Here is an 8,769-nt window from a genome sequence, read left to right as displayed (position 1 = left end):
CCATAGCCTCTGTCATATGCATTTGAGTTCCTTCTCTGTGTGTACTTAATTCTATTGTATTCATAATCTTTAAGCAGTTTCTGAATAGATTTATTGCAACTATTTTAAATGTATAAAAACCAATACTTTGCCCACATACATCAGGCATGTACTACAGTTGAGGATAATCTATATTCCTTAACTGTGGCTTTGCTGCATATAGTTTGAATACTTTTTTTTTTTAGTTTGAATACTTATGTGTACATATTATAATAGACTTGTTATGCACTGATTGTTTATTTTGCATTCTTCCACCAACTGAGTTCCGTAAAGATAGGAACCACGTGGTCTACTACATCCTCAACACCTGATCTGATAAGCAGTAAATAAATTTTAGTGAACAAAAGAATGTGTGTATATTCTTGAGCACCCTTGATGTAACAGGTAATTTCAGAAAGTTTATGAAAAAATAGAATGGAAAGATTTCTCCATTAATTTTTAAACCCCTCATATATTGACTGAAAACCCTGTATACCCCTTGCAAATATATGTTTGAAGGAGATAGGTAGTATCATTCCTTTGTCAAATTGTTGTTAGGTGCCATTGAGTTGGTTCCAACCCATAGTGACATTATGCACAGCAGAACAAAACACTGCCCAGTCCTGCACCATCCTCACAAGTGTCCCCATATCTAGTTAACTGTTCCTAGTCACATATTACGGGCCAGTTAGGTACATTCTGCTCATATCAGTACTGACCTAAGGACATCACATCTGAGGTAGCAGGGTGCACAGGTAAGCACACATTCTGGAGCCAGACAGGCCTGCCTTACAATTCTGTGTGCTCTGCCATTTTCTAGTTATGTGACATTGAGCAAGTCTCAACTGAGGTTTGTTATACAGTGGGTCTCTAAGTATCTGGGAGCTGGTATTTTTATTTCTAGGAGTCAACCACAACCACTCATAATGAGTCAAAGCTCATTATGAGCCTACTTTGTGCCAGGCATTGTGCTTAGGGATTTCTTTTGGTCACCCAAGTCCTTATATTACTTTGAATGTTCAGGATCTTTATCCTCAATTAACTGTTAAGGAAACTTGTCTCAAGTAAAACAGATAGTAATTGACATTCCTATCTAGTTTTCTAGGTGTTAGGGGCACCCTTAGTCTCTCCCTAAGAGAAACAATGTGAATGACCCAAATGGACAGCTATCTGGGTGTGGACACAGAAACAAGGAAAGGCCATGCTGCTAATAGTAATAGCACTGGCATTTCACATGTGTAAGCATCTAATAGCCCACAAAGCTCTTTAATATAAATTGTTTCCCTAGAGCCTTGCAACAATCTTGATAAAGAAGTCGGTCAATTTACCCATTCGGTAGATGAAAATCTAAGTCCCCCAAAGATAAAACTATTGGCTCAAAAAAAAAAAATTACTAGTTCAGTTTTAACACAGGAAGTTGCTGACTCCTGGTCAAATACTCTTCCTGTTGCTTGGCCTCACCAGGATTAGAATTGGGCAAGAGGAGAATGAAAAAGATGGGTAAATATGCCAAATCCTAGCTAAAGGAGGTATAGCTTTTCCATCTGCCAAATCCTAGCTGAAGGAGGTTTGGCCTTGCCATCTGGAAGTAGCTTAGTGAAGGGCAAAATGCATGAACCAGGGTCAGGAGACCAGGGTTTAAGTTCCAGCTCAGTCCAGGTTTCCTTTAGCCTTCTCTGAGGTCCTGAGGTTCTCTCTCTCTCTCTCTCTCTCTCACACACACACACACACACTCCACTCCCAACCCCATCCTGAAAGGAAAGAAGGAAATTCCATATAGTCTTTGAAACCAGTCAGCTAAAATTCATTCACAAATATTTATTCAATCCCTCCTGTGCAGCAGACATTTATTTGGGCACTGGCAATGTATTGGTGACCAAGGCAGACATGGCCTCTGCATTCCTGAAGCTGACGTTCATCCACTGAGATCTCACTCCCCTGAGCCTTGATTTCCTCATTTATAAAACAAGGCTAAAGAATGCTTTCTTTATAGGGTTAATATAAAGATTAGAGCTAATGATGGCTACTATTCATCAAGAGCCAGCAGCTATGAAGCATCTTTGTTTCACAGATTAGGAGACTCAGAGGAGTATAAACTTACCCAAGAGTAAGTGACAGCGCTAGAATTAAAACTCAAATATGACTGCCATACAATTCTGACTTTAAAAGTTGGTGCTCCCCACATAGTAGCTGCTCAGGAAATGGGATCTGCTAAGGAGTTCCTGAGTGCCCCCCCTCCCAAAAAAAGTTTGGCTGCTAACTGAAAGGTTGGCAGTTTGAACCCACCTACAGGCACCTTGGAAGAAAGGCCTGACAATCTGCTTCAGAAAGGGCACAGCCTTGAAAGCCCTCTGGAGTGCCGTTCTACTTTGAAACACATGGACTAACCATGAATTGGAACTGACTCAGTGGCAACTTTTGTGGTGTGTGTCTAGGCAGAACCTTATTCAGAACCAACATGAGCACAAGCATTGCAGGGTTAAGCATTAGGAAGCGTCAGGGAGCTTACCTTGCCCTGGGATGCGGGTGGGGGGTGGCTTTGTCGACACCCTCTGAAAAAGGGTCGGGCAGTAAGGGAAAGACTTGGCGGAGTTCTCAACCAACTCATCCCACCTATGTCTTCTGAATGAAACTAACACATCAAGTAACTTTGAGGCGCACTTGGCAGACAAAGTTGGCAGACAGCTTTTCTCAGTTGTCAAATAGGGTCTCTTACATCTCTAAAGTGTGGATAAACTGTCAGCTCTAACTCTGAAATCCACCCCTCTTTCCCACATCCTCTTCTACTCCCTAGGTGAGCCATTTAAAAGAGCCTCCTCAAGGTGTCTATATGAACTCATGGTTTTCATATAGAAAGAGAGCTAGAGAAATGTAGATGGCTAGTGTGTGGTTCTCTTTTAGCTCAAACACAACTATTGTGAGGATGGCACGGGACCAAACAGTGTACATTGGGTTGCTTTGAGTCAGAACTGACACCATGGCACCTAACAACAGTACTGTGTGCTTACATACATAACCCAAAAGTGATGTATTCAAAATAGTGATAATTCTAAAAGTAATACATTATAACTCATTGAAGGAAATTAAAACCCAGGAGTCCACACTCACATAAATAGAGGGGAAAGGTTTGAAAGCTCTTCCTTAAATAGAATGCCAAATAATAAAAGTAGAAGGAATGTGTACAAAAAGCATCAATACAGATTTTTTTAAAATCTAACTCTTAAAACATAGCTATATCACCTACTGCCTAAATCTTGGTTCCTATTTGCCATACTCTACTAAAATAAATAAATAAAGAAAGAAAGAAAGAAAGAAAGAAAGGCTCCTTGGAGAAATAAATGGCCAATTACAGATTGGAGCATGGAAGGTCCAAGGTCGACCTGGAGCATCTTGTGGTACCAGAAAACAAGGACATGCTCAATGAAAAAATGGAGACATGTCAAAAGGATATAGGAGTTACCTTGAAGGGCCTCCTGCTGGTCAAAACTGGATCATTTTGAACATCAAAATAAAGAATAGTGGGACACTCAAAGGTACTCTGGTGGCACTGTGGATTAGGCTTTGGGATGCTAACCCAAAGGTCAAACTCACTGGCCGCTCCATGGGAAAATATGAGATTGTCTCCTCCTGTAAAGATTTATAGTCTTGAAAACTGCACATATGGATCTTATGAATCAGAATCAGCTCAGTGACAGTGGGTTTAGTTTTTGCTTTTCACTCACTCACTGACATGGTTAGGTTCCAAAGACCAGCTTATTATGTTAAAATTGGTATTTGAAAAAAGGAAGCTGACTACATCATTACGTAATTGTCAAACTACTAAGAATCATGGCCTATCCAAGTAGACACGGAACTTTAAACATTACTTTCACTTCATACTTCAACCTTCATTACTGCCAAATGTACATTGTTAAGACACAAAATAGTTGAATAGTAGATTTTTTTTTACAAATGTGAAATGTCAGACAAGATAGTCAATAAGTGAGGAGTAGGTGTAATGTATTATAACCCATTGAATAAAATAGACAACGATGAGTACATGATGATATAAATAAGTGTGGGAGAAATGAAAGCTCTCTCTTATAGCAGAAAGCTAATTAATACGTGTAGAACAATGGCATAAGAAAATCACCATTTGCCAATCTCAGCCATAAACAGTTTCAGTAAATGCCGAAACTAGTAGATCAACATTTGAGGAGTTACAGGATATATATATAATCTCAATACATCTCACTATAAGCTACACATTAATTACAAAGGGAAAAATGTCATTCTGTGGTAGAGAAAGAATATGTGTCACCTGATCTTACTTTGTTTTCTACTGAGGCTGGCAACAGAAATATGTTGGTAGCAGAGGAATGGAAATACAGAGCGTTGCCAGTCTCCATGCTTGGCATATTCTGTGCCCACTGCCTAGGCTGTGCTCTCCTATTCCTTTTTAATTGTTCCAACAAGACCTTGCGTACTCTCATGCCTCCAGGCCTTTGCCTATGCTACTCTCTCTGTCAAATGTCCTTCTTTACCTACTCACCCTTCAAGACTACACTCAAAGGACACTTCTAGAAAACCTTCAACACCCCTCAAGATGGGTTTTCCCCTTCCTTTGTGTGCTCCTTCTTTCTTGGCCCACACTTATTAGTGTATTGACATCATCTCTATCAAGCTGTGTACTCCAGGAGGTCCAGTTCTGCACTGTCCAGTATGGTAGCCACTACCCCAATGTTTAAATGAAATTTTAAAATTCAGTTCCTTATATGTGAGAGAAGGGAAAGTGCTCTTTTACAGCAGACAGCTAACTAAACACATTTCAAATACTCATAGCCATATGTGGCTACTGGCTACTTTATTGGACAACACAGATATAGAGCATAAAGATCTATTGGAGAGTACTGGACTAGACCAAAGAACTGAAATTCTAGGGTCTTTGTCCCTTGTTATGTGTTGCTCCAGCCACATATCAGAAGAGATTGGGAGTAGAGCCATTGATGTGACAGGCAATGGAGTTGTTCTCAGGTCCTTAAAGAAAAGGGAAAGTGAAGAGATGAACTACCCCATGTGCAGTATAGATGATGAGCTTCTGTAAAGAGTGAGAGGACAGGACAGAGAAAACTCAGTGCTCAGACTGCAATGAGGAGGGCAGGAGTAGACCTTGGGAAGATGAAGGAAGCAGGATGTCCCAGAGGGGCCCCAATGCTAGAATGCAGGTTGCATCAACCAATAAATCAACCAATGCAGAGATACCTTACTTTAAGATATAGCTTAAAGTGAACTATTCGTTAACAAAAGTTTAGTGATATGTATGCTGTGCCAAGAACTGTGTTGGGAAATGCTCTAGACAGAGATAATTCAGACCAGTGTCACTCTGAAGGCACTGTGGTCTGCTAGAGATGATAGGCAATGATATAAAGGATCTTCAAGAATGTGATGAAGGGTACATTTTGTAAAGGGTAGGTCATTGAAGCCCATGTTGCAAAAGTAAGAAATTATCAGAAATATTAGGGGAAATGTATCTGGCTGGCAGGGAGCAAGGCACAGGTAATAATACTGAGGCTGGATGATACAAACATTTTCAGAGAACAGTGAGTTGGCCAAGGTGTTGGAGGGGAATGAGAGGACGAGAGAGAGAGAGAGGCTGGGGACACCTCATGGAGGATCTTTGATGTCTCAACAAAGAGTTTACACTAATTTCTCTCTGTGGCTTATTGTGTGTCTGGCAGGGGGTAGGCACTTCACATGTATCGGTTGCCCTATGTGGCAGTTAGATTTTAAGTCAACTTGGCCCTGTTTGACCATGTAGAGGTGGAGTCCAACCTGTCAATCAGGTCACACAGCCTGATGATACCTTCTTGGGTGGTGTGGCATTTTTAGGAGAAAGACATTGGGACCTTCTTCTCTGCCACTTCACCTTCTTCCTTGCTGCAACATCACTGGGACTCTGTGCCTGCCTCCAGGGGTGGTTCCATGTGGGCCACAGACCTGGAGAGTTCTCGATACCCTGCCATGTTTCCACCAGTCTTGGATCCACAGAACTTGGCACCCACTGGCCTGTAATCTCCCTGATTCCTGCTTCCCTTTCTGCAGCTATGTGAGTCTGATGAGAGCCCTGCCTAGCACTGTTCCCATTGACTTGAGTTGGGTGGGGCTGGGATGCCTTCTTGATATAAGGTTCCTTCTTACACATATATGGATGTCACTGGGTCTGTTTCTCTAGGCAACTCTAAGATAATTATGTCCATTTTACAGATAGAAGACAAGGCTGTGAAGGGCTAGGTCCCTTGTCAAAGGAAACACAGTCAAGTTACTGAGCCAGGATTTGAATTTGGAAAGCTGAATATTTGTAAAAATGAATCCAATATTAAGCTGAGGTTGGAAGATTGGGGAGTGACCAGAGGTAGTTCAGTTTGTTCTACCGGGGAAGAAACAACATACAGATTGAATTTGATTCAGGGCTCTCTGGGCTTATGTTCTGTTCCTTGATCAGAGGCATCCAATGCTTAGATGCTGCTATTCTTGCTTGATGTCCTCTTGAGGCTGGCTTTGAATGTGCATATGAGGAAGAAAATGGAAGACATTGATTAAAGCTGTTGAAGAATGGAGCCATTTAAACCATTCTCTCTTGGAGACCACTCCAGATTCTAGGGAGGCAGCAAAAGTATTTACTGACTGCTGCTTCTTGGAACCCCAATGAATGTAACCTAGAATCATTGCTCTGCCTCATCCCTCCTGTGCTATGCTGAACCACAGGACCTCATGGTGCTAAAAATGTCCATTTCATGTGGAGGTAGTTTGGAAGCCTGGATGGAAGGAGACCTGGGCTAGAAGTCAGGAAACGATCTTCTGGCTATATGTGTGGCATAAGTTAGATTCTCTGGGCTTTTCTACTCCTCTTTAAACTAAAAGGAGTTCGGCAACTTTGTATATAATATGTTGTATACATACAGAGGACCCTTATTATGTATATAAGTAAGTCAAAAAGTATTGCCACAAAAATCATAGCAACTTTTCTGAAACAAAAATAGTAAATTGTGAAGCTATTGTTTCTCAACATATCTTCTATCTAAGCCATTCATTTCTGAAAGCAGTCTTGTTATCTCTCTAACCCTTCCCTGAGGAATTCTGTACTCTTTGAATTAGACCACATCAAAACATTAATTTTGACATCCTCAGGGGACTCAAAGTATGTTCCCTTTAAAGGTTTTGTTGTTGTTGTTTTAATGTTAAGTTAAAAGGGCCAAATCAGGATGGTAGTGTGGGTAGGGTAAAGTTTCCTAACAAAAATCTCATAGGACTTCCCTTGCTACTCTTGAAGAATGAGCAGATATATTGTTGTAATGGGGCAGGGTGCGGGGTGGGTGCGGAATCGACACACATTTTGTAATCTTTTTCTCACCAGTGCAGTTTTCCATTTTCTTAAAACTTCTTCATCATAAACCCTCTTAATTGTCTGATGTCTTCCTTTGGAGTTCCCCCCAAACAGTTGCTATAACTCTCTGAGCTGTCCTCTACACCTTGATTCAACTGGCCTAGCAGATTCCCTCAGAAGCCACACTGTTTTGATTTGGCCTCGCTATCAGGATCATACTAATAAATCCAAGATTAGTCTCTGGTTATGATTCATTACATCACATTGTGCCCATTAGCTTTGAACTTGTTTTTAGGATAAAACACTTTGGGGACTGAAGCTTGCTGAGTCCAAGATGTTCACTTAAAATTGAAATATTAAATCACGTGAGACCCCAACTTCAACAGTAGGTATCACATCAATGGTCATCTATGGTCTTCTATCAGTTTCTGGACTTCAGCCACAGTTTCTTCATTTGACAAGGTTGACACTCTTTCCTCTCTGGGCTCATCTTTGAGATCACCCTGATCTTCCTTATAATGCTCAACCCATCTAAAAAGTGATATTTAGGTGGGGTAAAAGCTTCAGTGATTTGGAAAGAAATCCACTTGAGTTTTGTTAAAATTTGGAAATTAGCCCTGACCTTAAAATCATTTTCCCCCCCTATGGCACAAAGTGTGTCATTTTTAAAAGGCATCCTAATGAGACTAAGACAAGTGTGTTAATGAGATAACTTGTCTGCAGTCATTCACTGATTGTAGAGACAAGTTTAGACACATTTTGTTTGGAATAAACTCATGCATGTAGGAACTGGAACCCCAGTAGCAATACTTTTTGACTCACCCTCTCATCTACCTCTGTGCCCTTCCTGGGGCAAGCCACCCTCCCTCCCCTCAAGGACATAGATGTGGCCAGAAGTTATGGAGGGGACTCCAGGGCAAAGCCAGGCCCGCCACCAAAAGTGTGAGGATAGATGACACAAGAGTGGAAGGAAATATCAAACCTGTGGAAGGAAGAGAAAGGAACTAACTTTTTGAGCACCTACTCTGTGCAGGCTGCTTGAATTTCAGTACTTCATGGAACCATCAAAAATCTATGTGCCAAAGGCTTTTTACCCCCAGTTTTAGGCTGAATAAACTTGAGACTCAAAGAGAGCATGTGCCAAGGGAGGTGTGAAAAATTCAGCAATTGAACTGAGTCAACACTATAGCCCACTATGTCATGCAGGTTATGAAATGAGATAGGAAAAAAATCCCTCATCCCTACCTCCTAACCAATCCAAACATCTTGCCCATGGAATTCCCTGAACTCCTATCATTAGCACATTACCTCCCTGGGCTAAGGCCTCTTTCTCCTGGGGCTCCACAGTGGGGGGAGGGGGAGCATAAGTAGGAGACAGAGGCGGGAGG

Source organism: Echinops telfairi, unplaced genomic scaffold, assembly GCF_000313985.2.
Source record: "Echinops telfairi isolate 266 unplaced genomic scaffold, ASM31398v2 ScPeMD7_19;HRSCAF=73, whole genome shotgun sequence".
Lineage (NCBI taxonomy): Eukaryota > Metazoa > Chordata > Mammalia > Afrosoricida > Tenrecidae > Echinops > Echinops telfairi.
The sequence above is the reverse complement of the archived record's forward strand: the minus strand, read 5'-3'. Positions refer to the sequence as shown.